At 33.9% G+C, this 14,854-nt stretch overlaps 1 protein-coding gene across 1 annotated transcript in view; it reads right to left on the bottom strand.

Annotated features, from left to right (window-relative positions):
- Positions 1 to 14,854, bottom strand: part of LOC149791740 (low-density lipoprotein receptor-related protein 5-like) — a 47,182-nt gene that overhangs the window by 14,762 nt on the left and 17,566 nt on the right. The gene's annotated exons all lie outside the window — the stretch shown is intronic.

The following is a 14,854-nucleotide window of genomic DNA, read 5'->3' as shown; positions in this document are numbered from 1 at the left end:
AGTAGGCAGATGTTTGACGCAGTTGTAAGAAATCGCGATCCGTGTTGATAGTATATATATCCCGTTGTAGACCGTATTTGGAATTGGTTTCACATGTCACAATGTTGAGCATTACAAACGTAAAACACCTTTAAGAATACGAAAGGAATCTTGACTTTCCTTTAGCATTTAGGCCTTATAGTGCAATGTTTAAATTATAAAGCGTCATACACAAGGTTCAAAAATGCATTGAAACATTTATTTGCTCACATGCATCTTTTTGCATTAGGATAATAACTGTATAAGGCCTACACATTCTCTTAGGAAGATATTCATGAAAGGTAGAATAATTGAAGAAAGCTTCGTCTTTCGTTCCGTTTTTAACACGTTTGAGAATCCACGATGATTATTTTTTTTTTGGAAGTATCATCGGTAAAGTGACTTTTATTATTCAAATAAAGTTAGCCACGTGTTCATTCTTTCGTGACAGGCTATCACTGCGACTGTACATTGCTCCATTGCCTGAATGAAAACCGCATTCTTTATCATCAGCAGTGATTTCAAAGTATCATGTTTCTCGACTAAATGCGACCTATTTGTAAAATCATTGTTGAAAGTTATTATCATAACATCATAGTGATTCAAAGCTTGTTTCCTCGTCAGCTATTATTCGAATACATAGGTGGGTGGCTTTATTACATATTGGAATAGTTTGTGTTGGATGACAAAAGCTGTATCACAAGTTAAAAGGAGAGAAAATGACAATCATTCATTAGACTATACTTCAGTCAAATTTAGACGATCGAAGGTACACTTTGTCACATTAATAATAATTCTAGAGAATCATATCTTCACTTGATATTGAATTGAAATATTGTGCAATATCGATACCAATACAAGTCATAACATTTATCGTCAGAACAGTTCTTCCCTTGCCAGCCTGTTGTACAGTTGCATGAGTAGCTTCCATTGCAATTTGTACAGGTGCCACCATGTTCACACATGAAATTTAAACATTCATTGAAATCTGAAACTTTATACTCCAGCAAATTAAACATTCGAAACAAAGTATTATCCTTCATCATCATAGTATTTGATATATTCCTGGCAGACGTGCTCTAATCGAGACCTGCAGTTTAGATGATAAAAATTATTCTTTTAAATTTAATTAGCACACTGCATCATCACGTGAGTCCCATCGAATAGGACTATGTACAATGCAATAGGACTGGAATCTTGACACTGATTTGAAATGCAGTTTTAAAATAAATTGCAAGGATGAAAGTGTAAAGATGTATTAACTGTTTTCTCTGATCAGCTTAAATGCCTTCTATAAGTAAATATTTCATCAGTTCAGAAAGTATTCTGAATAACACCTGATATTGTTATGCATATTTAATTTATATTCAGCCCAAGATTTTGTCCATCATAAGGTGGATGACTGGAATTTATTGGGAACACAAACGTAATATATCCGGAATACTCAATAAATTTGGACCTATGAAATTGTTTTTAGAAAATCTTGGACATAGTTCACAGAAGTGTTAGTTTTTTTTAATTAATATTCCAGCTGAATTCAAGGGAAATAAATTATTGTTAGTTTTCACTAAAAGAGATGGTTTCTGCTCTTTTCTATTACTTAATTTAAATCATGTTTCAAAACAATCGGCAATTCCAATAATAAGAGCCATGAATGTTACATGTAGAAATAATTGTTTCATTACCAATCGGTCAGATAACTACAAGAGTGAGCAACGTTAGTTTGTGTAGAGTTACCTCCTGATTATCACAGAGATGTCGATCATTCTTTGATATATAAACAGTAATATTCTGTAATATTTTAGGAGAAAAAACATTCTTTGTTGGAGGCGATTTTCAACACCTATCCCTCACAGCTGTTTCATGGATTATGTTTAATTGAAATCTAGTAAATAATCCCTCTTTGGAAGGTTAATAGGTCTTTCTTATAACCAGATGTTTGGCGTAGTGGACATAAATCGTCAAACACTTTCTTTGCATACAAACAAATACCATCCATATTAGCATCGGATGTTAAATTTGTGAAAATGAGAAAATAGAGTATTACAATCGCAAACAGTAATTAAGATTTACGAAAGGGATCAAGACTTTTGTATTGATTTTGGTGATTTAGTTGAAATGCTTAACTTTTGAAGTATTATATACTAGGTTCAAAGATGATTTCTAGCATTTGTTTTGGTCAAATGGCTCGTGGCTTTTAAAAAGGATAATCATTCTTTGAGGCCTTCACAATATCTTAGAAACATATCTGAAAGGCTAAGGTATACGAAATGAAGAAAGCTTCGTCGTCCGTATCCTCTTTTACACCTTTGAGCATTAACGACAATTATTAATTGTAAAATAGGCATGGATCTTGAGGTCAAATCAGCCACTTGTGCAGGTGTCTGATTCGGTCCATCTCTGTGCTTGTGTATTGCGCCGTATCCGTAACAAAAAATAAATTTGTGATCACCCGATTTTATTCAGCGAGTTCAAGCTCCTCGTTGATGTTTCATTTTGTCCGTTAAACGATCTATTTTCTAAACATTACTTGCATTTTATCTTTGTGTGACATGTAGATTAATAGTTTGTCTCTTCATGGACTATAACTCCAATGAATGTTACCGGGAAAGCGTCAGTAACTATTAGAATCGTGTGTTTTGGATGGCGATATTTGTATTGTACCTTTAGAAGGAATAAACTTATAACCTTTCGATATCCATTTCAATGAATTTAGAGGAAAACAGCAGATTTATTTCGAATAATGGCAAATCCAGCAAAATGAATCTTGATGAAATACTGTGTAGAAATTTGCATTGTTAGATATCACCAATGTCTTTCGCCTTTACCTTCAGAACAGTTCTTTCCTTGCCAGCCTGATGAACAATTGCATGAGTAGTTGCCATTGGAATTTATACAGACGCCTCCATGTTCACAGGGAGAATTTAAACATTCATTGATATCTGAAATGTAATGGTTTAACAGATTAAATGTTTATAAACAATAGTATTCTTAATCTATCCTACACTTGAATCATACTACAAAGTTGCATTTTAATCGAGACATGCAATTTAGACGATTAATGTTATCCTTCCTTGGCTAATAGCACGAACTACTTTCTAAAAGCATTCTAGTCGGCAAAGACTGTAGACGATGAAATTGTACTTTAGTTTTCTCATCTATTTGGCAGACGCCTCTTCAAACAAACTGGCAGAGAGGACAGTAGAACGATTTATTTACTTTTCCACGATTAAGCTCAAATGAGTACTGCGGAAAACCACTCCATGGCTTCATACCTTATGCTGAATAATTCCTGATCGTCTTATGTGTGCTAATATTGGATTTTGTATTGGATTTTGACCATTATTAAATAGAACCTAAGACTTATATCGGTACTACTCTGGCATTCATTCAGATTGCTCTCTACTTCATGATTTGAGAAAAACCTTTCCGACTGATCTTGAACTTATTTCGCAATAGTGTAAATACTTTTTTCATGCTGACTATTTTGTCTCAGGAAATACCTTTGTTGTTACATTTGATTAAACTGCTGGATTTTATTAGGTTTTTATAGATATCTACGATCACCCTGAAAAACACTCGTTCAGTTCAATAATAGGGTCTATTAATGTCACCTGTCTAACAATGTTTTCATTGTCATTCGATCGGACATTTGCATGAGTAAGTACTTTTGGTGTTTGAACACTTTCTTCCATGTGATCACAGAGACCTCGATCATTTATTTACTTTCAAACATTTAATACACCAAGATCTTTGAGGAGAATCCATATTCTTTGTTCCAAAAGATAGCTATCGCCTATTGAGCACAGTTGCTTCGCTTGATTAGTATCATTTGCAAGTCAAGTAAATAATTCATCCCTGTGAGGATAACATTTCTTTACAGTAGGCAGATGTTTGACGCAGCAGCACGAAATCGCGATCCGTGTTGATAGTATATATATCCCGTTGTAGACCGTATTTGGAATTGATTTCACATGTCACAATGTTAAGGATTACAAAAGGAAAACACCTTTAAGAACACGAAAAGAATCTTGACTTTCCTTTAGCATTTAGGCCTTATAGTGCAATATTTAAATTATAAAGCGTCATACACAAGGTTCAAAAATGCATGGACACATTTATTTGCTCACATGCATCTTTTGTGCATTAGGATAACAACTGTATAAGGCCTACACATTCTCTTAGGAAGATATTCATAAAAGGTAGAATAATTGAAGAAAGCGTCGTCATCCGTTCCGTTTTTAACACGTTTGAGAATCCACGATGATTATTTTTTTTTTGGAAGTATCATCGGTAAAGTGACTTTTATTATTCAAATAAAGTTAGCCACGTGTTCATTCTTTCGTGACAGGCTATCACTGCGACTGTACATTGCTCCATTGCCTGAATGAAAACCGCATTCTTTATCATCAGCAGTGATTTCAAAGTATCATGTTTCTCGACTAAATGCGACCTATTTGTAAAATCATTGTTGAAAGTTATTATCATAACATCATAGTGATTCAAAGCTTGTTTCCTCGTCAGCTATTATTCGAATACATGGGTGGGTGGCTTTATTACATATTGGAATAGTTTGTGTTGGATGACAAAAGCTGTATCACAAGTTAAAAGGAGAGAAAATGATAATCATTCATTCCACTATACTTCAGTCAAATTTAGACGATCGAAGGTACACTTTGTCACATTAATAATAATTCTAGAGAATCATATCTTCACTTGATATTGAATTGAAATATTGTGCAATATCGATACCAATACAAGTCATAACATTTATCGTCAGAACAGTTCTTCCCTTGCCAGCCTGTTGTACAGTTGCATCAGTAGCTTCCATTGCAATTTGTACAGGTGCCACCATTTTCACACGGGAAATTTAAACATTCATTGATATCTGAAAGTTTATACTCCAACAAATTAAACATTCGAAACAAAGTATTATCCTTCATCATCATAGTATTTCATATATTCCTGGCAGACGTGCTCTAATCGAGACCTGCAGTTTAGATGATAAAAATTATTCTTTTAAATAGAATTAGCACACTGCATCTTCACGTGAGTCCCATCGAATAGGACTATGTACAATGCAATAGGACTGGAATCTTGACACTGATTTGAAATGCAGTTTTAAAATAAATTGCAAGGATGGAAGTGTAAAGACGTATTAGCTGTTTTACCTGATCAGCTTAAATGCCTTCTATAAGTAAATATTTCATCAGTTCAGAAAGTATTCTGAATAATATCTGATATTGTTATGCATATTTAATTTATATTCAGCCCAGGATTTTGTCCATCATAAGGTGGATGATTGGAATTTATTGGGAACACAACCGTAATATATCCGGAATACTCAATAAATTTGGACCTATGAAATTGTTTTAAGAAAATCTTGGAGATAGTTCACAGAAGTGTTAGTTTTTTATAACTAATATTCCTGCTGAATTCAAATGAAATAAATTATTGTTAGTTTTCACTAAAAGAGATGGTTTCTGCTCTTTTCTATTACTTAATTTAAATCATGTTTCAAAACAATCGGCAATTCCAGTAATAGGAGCCATGAATGTTACATGTAGAAATAATTGTTTCATTACCAATCGGCCAGATAACTGCAAGAGTGAGCAACATTCGTTTGTGTGGAGTTACCTCCTGATTATCACAGAGATGTCGATCATTCTTTGATATATAAACATCAATATTCTGTAATATTTAAGGAGAAACAGCATTCTTCGTTCGAAGCGATTTTCAACACCTATCCCTCACAGCTGTTTCATGAATTATGTTTAATTTAAATCTAGTAAATAATCCCTCTTCGCGAGGTTAATAGATCCTTCTTATAACCAGATGTTTGGCGTAGTGGACATAAATCGTCAAACACCTTCTTTGCATACAAACAAATATCATCCATATTAGCAGCGGATGTTTAATTTGTGAAAATGAGAAAATAGAGTATAACAATCGCAAACAGTTTTTAAGACTTACGAAAGGGATCAAGACTTTTGTATTGATTTTGGTCGTTAAGTTGAAATGCTTAACTTTTGAAGTATTATATACTAGGTTCAAAGATGATTTCTAGCATCTGTTTGGTGAAATGACTCGTGGCTTTTAAAAAGGATAATCATTCTTTGAGGTCTTCACGATATCTTAGAAGCATATCTGAAAGGCTAAGGTATACGAAATGAAGAAAGCTTCGTCGTCCGTATCCTCTTTTACACCTTTGAGCATTAATGACAATTATTAATTGTAAAATGGGCATGGTTCTTGAGGTCAAATCAGCCACTTGTGCAGGTGTTTGATTCGGTCCATCTCTGTGCTTGTGTAATGCGCCGTACTCGTAACAAAAACTAAATTTATTATCATTCGATTTTATTCAGCGAGTTCAAGCTAGTCATTGATGTTTCATTTCATCTGTTAAACGATCTATTTTCTAAACATTAGTTGCATTCTATCTTTGTGTGACCATGTAGATTAATAGTTTGTCTCTTCATGGGCTGTTACTCCAATGAATGTTAAAGGGAAAGTGTCATTAACTATTAGAATCGTTTGTTTTGGATGGCGATATTTGTATTGTACCTTTAGAAGGAATAAACATATCATATTTCGATAACAATTTCAATGAATTTTAGAGGAAAACAGCAGATTTATTCCGAACAATAGCAAATCCAGCAAAATGAATCTTGATGATATACTGTGTAGAAATTTGCATTGTTAGATATCACCAATGTCTATTGCGTTTACCTTCAGAACAGTTCTTTCCTTGCCAGCCTGATGAACAATTGCATGAGTAGTTGCCATTGGAATTTATACAGACGCCTCCATGTTCACAGGGAGAATTTAAACATTCATTGATATCTGAAATTTAATGGTTTAACAGATTAAATGTTTATAAACAATAGTATTCTTCATCTATCATACACTTGAATCATACTACAAAGTTGCATTTTAATCGAGACATGCAATTTAGACGATTAATGTTATCCTTCCTTGGCTAATAGCACGAACTACTTTCTAAAAGCATTCTAGTCGGCAAGGGCTGTAGACGATGAAATTGTACTTTAGTTTTCACATGTATTTGGCAGACGCCTCTTCAAACAAACTGGCAGGGAGGACAGTAGAACGATTTATTTACTTTTCCACGATTAAGCTTAAATGAGTACTGCTGAAAACCACTCCATGGTTTCATACCTTATGCTGAATAATTCCTGCTCGTCTTATGTGTGTTAATATTGATTTTGTATTGGATTTTGACCATTATTAAATAGAACCTAAGACTTATATCGGTACTACTCTGGCATTCATTCAGATTGCTCTCTACTTCATGATTTGAGAAAGACCTTTCCGACTGATCTTGAACTTATTTCGCAATAGTGTAAATACTTTTTTCATGCTGACTATTTTGTCTCAGGAAATACCTTTGTTGTTACATTTGATTAAACTGCTGGATTTTATTAGGTTTTTATAGATCTTTACGATCACCCTGAAAAACACTCCTTCAGTTCAATAATAAGGTCTATTAATGTGACCTGTCTAACAATGTTTTCATTGTCATTCGATCGGACATTTGCATGAGTAAGTACTTTTGGTGTTTGAACACTTTCTTCCATGTGATCACAGAGACCTCGATCATTTATTTACTTTCAAACATTTAATACACCAAGACCTTTGAGGAGAATCCATATTCTTTGTTCCAAAAGATAGCTATCGCCTATCGAGCACAGTTGCTTCGCTTGATTAGTATCATCTGCAAGTCAAGTAAATAATTCATCCCTGTGAGGATAACATGTCTTTACAGTAGGCAGATGTTTGACGCAGCAGCACGAAATCGCGATCCGTGTTGATAATATATACATCCCGTTGTAGACCGTATTTGGAATTGGTTTCACATGTCACAATGTTAAGCATTACAAACATTAAACACCTTTAAGAATACGAAAAGAATCTTGACTTTCCTTTTAGCATTTAGGCCTTATAGTGCAATGTTTAAGTTATAGTGTCATACACAAGGTTCAAAAATGCATGGAAACATTTATTTGATCACATACATCTTTTTTGCATTAGGATAATCACTGTATAAGGCCTGCACATTCTCTTAGGAAGATATTCATGAAAGGTAGAATAATTGAAGAAAGCTTCGTCATTCGTTCCGTTTTTAGCACGTTTGAGAATCCACGACGATTATTTATTTTTTTAAGTATCATCGGTAAAGTGACTTTTATTATTCAAATAAAGTTAGCCACGTGTTCATTCTTTCGTGACAGGCTATCACTGCGACTGTACATTGTTCCGTCGCCTGACTGAAAACCGCATTCTTTATAATCAGCAGTGATTCCAAAGTATCATGTTTCTCGACTAAATGCGTCCTATTTGTAAAAGCATTGTTGAAAGTTATTATCATAGCATCATAGTGATTCAAAGCTTGTTTCCTCGTCAGCTATTATTCGAATACATATGTGGGTATCTTTATTACATATTGGAATAGTTTGTGTTGGATGACAAAAGCTGTATCACAAGTTAAAAGGAGAGAAAATGACAATCATTCATTCCACTATACTTCAGTCAAATTTAGACGATCGAAGGTACACTTTGTCACATTAATAATAATTCTAGAGAATCATATCTTCACTTGATATTGAATTGAAATATTGTGCAATATCGATACCAATACAAGTCATAACATTTATCGTCAGAACAGTTCTTCCCTTGCCAGCTTGTTGTGCAGTTGCATGAGTAGCTTCCATTGCAATTTGTACAGGTGCCACCATGTTCACACGGGAAATTTAAACATTCATTGATATCTGAAACTTTATACTCCTACAAATTAAACTTTCGAAACAAAGTATTATCCTTCATCATCATAGTATTTCATATATTCCTGGCAGACGTGCTCTAATCGAGACCTGCAGTTTAGATGATAAAAATTATTCTTTTAAATATAATTAGCACACTGCATCATCACGTGAGTCCCATCGAATAGGACTATGTACAATGCAATAGGACTGGAATCTTGACACTGATTTGAAATGCAGTTTTAAAATAAATTGCAAGGATGAAAGTGTAAGGATGTATTAACTCTCTTCTCTGATCAGCTTAAATGCCTTCCATAAGTAAATATTTCATCAGTTCAGAAAGCATTCTGAATAATACCTGATATTGTTATGCATATTTAATTGATATTCAGCCCAAGATTTTGTCCATCATAAGGTGGATGACTGGAATTTATTGGGAACACAACCGTAATATATCCGGAATACTCAATAAATTTGGACCTATGAAATTGTTTTTAGAAAATCTTGGACATAGTTCACAGAAGTGTTAGTTTTTTTAACTAATATTCCAGCTGAATTCAAGGGAAATAAATTATTGTTAGTTTTCACTAAAAGAGATGGTTTCTGCTCTTTTCTATTACTTAATTTAAATCATGTTTCAAAACAATCGGCAATTCCAATAATAGGAGCCATGAATGTTACATGTAGAAATAATTGTTTCATTACCAATCGGCCAGATAACTGCAAGAGTGAGCAACATTAGTTTGTGTAGAGTTACCTCCTGATTATCACAGAGATGTCGATCATTCTTTGATATATAAACATCAATATTCTGTAATATTTAAGGAGAAACAGCATTCTTCGTTCGAAGCGATTTTCAACACCTATCCCTCACAGCTGTTTCATGAATTATGTTTAATTTAAATCTAGTAAATAATCCCTCTTCGCGAGGTTAATAGATCCTTCTTATAACCAGATGTTTGGCGTAGTGGACATAAATCGTCAAACACTTTCTTTGCATACAAACAAATATCATCCATATTAGCAGCGGATGTTTAATTTGTGAAAATGAGAAAATAGAGTATAACAATCGCAAACAGTTTTTAAGACTTACGAAAGGGATCAAGACTTTTGTATTGATTTTGGTCGTTAAGTTGAAATGCTTAACTTTTGAAGTATTATATACTAGGTTCAAAGATGATTTCTAGCATCTGTTTGGTGAAATGACTCGTGGCTTTTAAAAAGGATAATCATTCTTTGAGGCCTTCACAATATCTTAGAAACATATCTGAAAGGCTAAGGTATACGAAATGAAGAAAGCTTCGTCGTCCGTATCCTCTTTTACACCTTTGAGCATTAATGACAATTATTAATTGTAAAATGGGCATGGTTCTTGAGGTCAAATCAGCCACTTGTGCAGGTGTTTGATTCGGTCCATCTCTGTGCTTGTGTAATGCGCCGTACTCGTAACAAAAACTAAATTTGTTATCATCCGATTTTATTCAGCGAGTTCAAGCTCCTCGTTGATGTTTCATTTCATCTGTTAAACGATCTATTTTCTAAACATTAGTTGCATTCTATCTTTGTGTGACCATGTAGATTAATAGTTTGTCTCTTCATGGGCTGTTACTCCAATGAATGTTAAAAGGAAAGTGTCATTAACTATTAGAATCGTTTGTTTTGGATGGCGATATTTGTATTGTACCTTTAGAAGGAATAAACATATCATATTTCGATAACAATTTCAATGAATTTTAGAGGAAAACAGCAGATTTATTCCGAACAATAGCAAATCCAGCAAAATGAATCTTGATGATATACTGTGTAGAAATTTGCATTGTTAGATATCACCAATGTCTATTACGTTTACCTTCAGAACAGTTCTTTCCTTGCCAGCCTGATGAACAATTGCATGAGTAGTTGCCATCGGAATTTATACAGACGCCTCCATGTTCACAGGGAGAATTTAAACATTCATTGATATCCGAAATGTAATGGTTTAACAGATTAAATGTTTATAAACAATAGTATTCTTCATCTATCATACACTTGAATCATACTACAAAGTTGCATTTTAATCGAGACATGCAATTTAGACGATTAATGTTATCCTTCCTTGGCTAATAGCACGAACTACTTTCTAAAAGCATTCTAGTCGGCAAGGGCTGTAGACGATGAAATTGTACTTTAGTTTTCACATGTATTTGGCAGACGCCTCTTCAAAGACACTGGCAGGGAGGATTTGATTAAACTCCTAGATTTTATTAGGTTTTTATAGATCTTTAAGATCACCCTGAAAAACACTCGTTCAGTCCAATAATAGGGTCTATTAATGTTACCTGTCTAACAATGTTTTCATTGTCATTCAATCAGACATTTGCATGAGTAAGTACTAAAGTTAGCCACGTGTTCATTCTTTCGTGACATCCTATCGTGGAAAACAACTTCATAGCTTCATACCCTATCCTAAATAATTCCTGATCGTCTTATGTATCTTTAATTTTGAATTTGTATTTGATTTTGCCCATCATTATATGGAAGCTAAGATTTTTCTCGTTACTAGTCTGACATTCATTCTGAGTGCTCTCTACTTTAGGATTCGAGAAAGACCTTTCCAAATTATCTTGAACTTCGTTCGCAAGACTGACAATGATATTTTCATATTGACTTTTTTGTCCCAGAAAACACATTTGTTGCTACATTTGATTAAACTGCTGGATTGTATTAGGGTTTTGTAGATCTTTACGATCTATCTCAAAAATACTCGTTCAATTCAATAATAGTGTCTATTAATGTTACCTATCAAACAGTTATTTCATTGTCAGTCTCCAGGATATTTGCATGAGTAAGTACTTTTGGTGTTTGAACCCTTGCTTCTATGTGATCACAGAGACCTCGATCAGTTATTTACGTTCAGACATTTAATACACCAAGATCTTTGAGGAGAATCCATATTCTTTGTTCCACAAAATTGATATCGCCTATCGATCACAGTTGCTTCGCATGATTAGTATCATCTGCAAGTCAGGTAAATATTTCATCCTTGCGAGGATAACAGGTTTTAACAGTTGGCATATGTTTGATGTAGTAATTAGAAATCATCATAAGGGTTGGTAGGATACATCCTAGTGTAGACCGTATTTGGAATTGATTTCACATATTTGACAATGTTATGGAAAGTATTACAGCCGTATAACAGCTTTATGAAAACGAATGGAATCTGGACTTTTGTTTAGCACTAAGGCCTTATATTGCAATGTTTAATTTCTACTGTGTCATACACAAGGTTCAAAAATGCATGCATACATTTATAAAGTGTGTTTGTGTGTGTGGGGGTGGGTGGGTGTGTGCGTGCGTGTATGCGTGCATGCTTCGTATGATTATATTTGCTTTACCATTATTAGGTATTCTTTATCATTCATGTAATAGATTGTATTCTAGACTAGGTACCAAACCTACATGACCACTATTTGTTAAACGAAACACGGCTCTATATGTTACATGGCTTTTTCAGGTGGGATTTTCAGCACTCTAGGATTTCAAAGAACTGGTTGATAGTCTTTTTAAAACAGTGTACAGATCACTTCTGATTTCGTACAGTTAGATGATAAGACTACTTAAGATTATAAATCCGCTGCAATTCAACACGTTTGATTATAAGCATTCTTGCCTACGATTACATCACACATAAAAAAGTAATTTTAATGTGTAAAGCACAATTGTTTGTCATTAAAATATCAAACATTTCATTCTTATGCGAGAAGACTCGAATATAAGATAGTTTAGCGTGGATCAAACTGTATTAGCATACATGCATTACGTTTGATCATGTCTGCAATTCAGGCTGTTCATGTTTGAAATGTATTTGGCAAACAAATCCTAAATTTAAAAAAAAATTCTTTTTAATGGCATCTATAGCTTTCATCCAATCAAATATGATCAAAGATCCTCGTGGTTTTTTATAGTTGCCAACCCCACTATTATGCGTTTCATGGTAAATGGTAAAAGTCCATTTTGCGAACTACATGTTTGATCAGAAGGTTTCATGGCTGATGGAAAGCTATTTTTTTTAGAAATATGGACATCATAATGTTTTAGAAATATAGTTTCTGGTAACCAATAGGTATACGACTGACTTTATTTGCACTAGTTTTGATTTTTATCAAGTTTATACGATGATTTGTTCGTACCATTTCCAGAAGCTTATCAGAATACAAAATAATGCCTCAGCTAAATCTACAATATCTATTTTAAAAATATAGATTTACCAGGCATATTAATTTTTTAATGGTTTGAGAATATGTGTGTTTCTACACCAGTTTGATCGAAATCTGGATGAAATATCAATTGTGGATGTTATTTGTGTGAAATCTTTTACAATTTTGGAAATTTCTTAGAGAATGAAGTAAGAATTCGATTCGCATTAAACATAATTGACTGATTTGATCGGAACGAAGTCAGCATTTTATTACGGTGGATGCGCAACATCATTCATGTTGGAGATACAGAAAAGAACCCGATATTTTTTCTGTAAAACAAAACGCATTACCGTTCGAAATTCTGAAAAATCTATCTTGCTTTCGTTAACATTCAGGACACGCTCATGAATCGTATTTTTTAAAATTGTTGCCAATAGCTCAGTTATAGAGCAAATTCAAGCTCCATCTGTCAGAAAATATTCAACTGTATATGTCTAAATAATAGAAAATAGTGACTCAAATAACGATATTAGTATATGTCAAGCTTAAACAGCACAATGAAGGTTATTTCCGCCTTCGAAATCAGGATATGTGTATTTATAGATACAATTAATAATGATGTCTAGCACTGGGGCATAATGAAACTGACATTTATCATCATTTCCCACCAAGTCACATTATCCTGACACCATGACAACCAGTCCTAATATTAATATATTTTGTGTATAGCGCCAACCGTGGTAACTGCATGTATTATTGTTATAAATCTTTGGCACGTCTCGGCCGGGGTTAGAACCGGTGAACTCCTAATCCTAAGCGGAGTCTCTAATCACCGGCCACCGAAACGGTGTGGACAGATAGATAGGTAGGTAGATAGATAGATAGATAGATAGATAGATAGATAGATAGATAGATAGACACATAAATGAACACATAGATAATACCAGACTGCGCAGAAAGTGCTATCACTGCTTCGCAAAATAGTATGCTTGATACAATTAACATCATTTTCAGATACGAACCAAGAATACTATCATTAATGTTCGGTACGGAAATTCGAACCAGGGACCTCGAGTTGCTGTGCTAATCGCCTTGGCTGTTCGAATCAACCTTTATATCATCTCGACTATTCACATATAACCAAACAAAGCATGTTGCTGCCAACATGTTTTCTTCCAAGTGGCTGATATAGGAATTCGTTCTGTTGAGACAAACCAGCATATCGACCCAGTATTGAATTCTTGTCAACATACATTGAAATCTGGATTCCTATGACACAAATGAAGTTGCATTGTGGCTATTATACAGATATACAAATATACGCTAAATAGAGAGAAAAGTGCGGTACCTGGAACCTTCAGGATGATGCTTGTCAACATTAACATTACCAGTAAATACGAAAAAAATAATATAATATCAGTTTATAGAACCGTTAATTCTTATTCGAACTCCATCACTCTGTCTGCACATAACAACCCATATAACATCCAGACCAAATCATGATACTACGTAGTCGTTGGTATACGCATTTGTGAGTGACCTACACAAACGCATATATTGGCGCCCTAACTCATTCCCATTCTCATATAAATATAATAACACTCTCGATTCCGTCGCTCCAACAGGAAAATGCTTGATACCATTAGCAAAATATTTAAATATAAATTACAAATATATGTTTCAGTGTGGTATCTGCGTATTTATGATAGTAATTACCGGATTTGGTACTTCGTAATAGTGCACAATCGAATATATCTTTAGTAAGAAAAGGATATTATACATACTTGTTACAAACAATTATCCATTAGTTACTATTGTGGATAGGAGAGTGCTATATTGTGGACTACGACCACATTAACTCACAAAAACTGTCATAATTCT

The sequence above is a fragment of the Sinohyriopsis cumingii genome, chromosome 9, assembly GCF_028554795.1.
Source record: "Sinohyriopsis cumingii isolate HCF-2022 chromosome 9, ASM2855479v2, whole genome shotgun sequence".
Classification (NCBI taxonomy): Eukaryota; Metazoa; Mollusca; class Bivalvia; order Unionida; family Unionidae; genus Sinohyriopsis; species Sinohyriopsis cumingii.
This window is presented reverse-complemented; position numbering and strand designations above follow the sequence as displayed.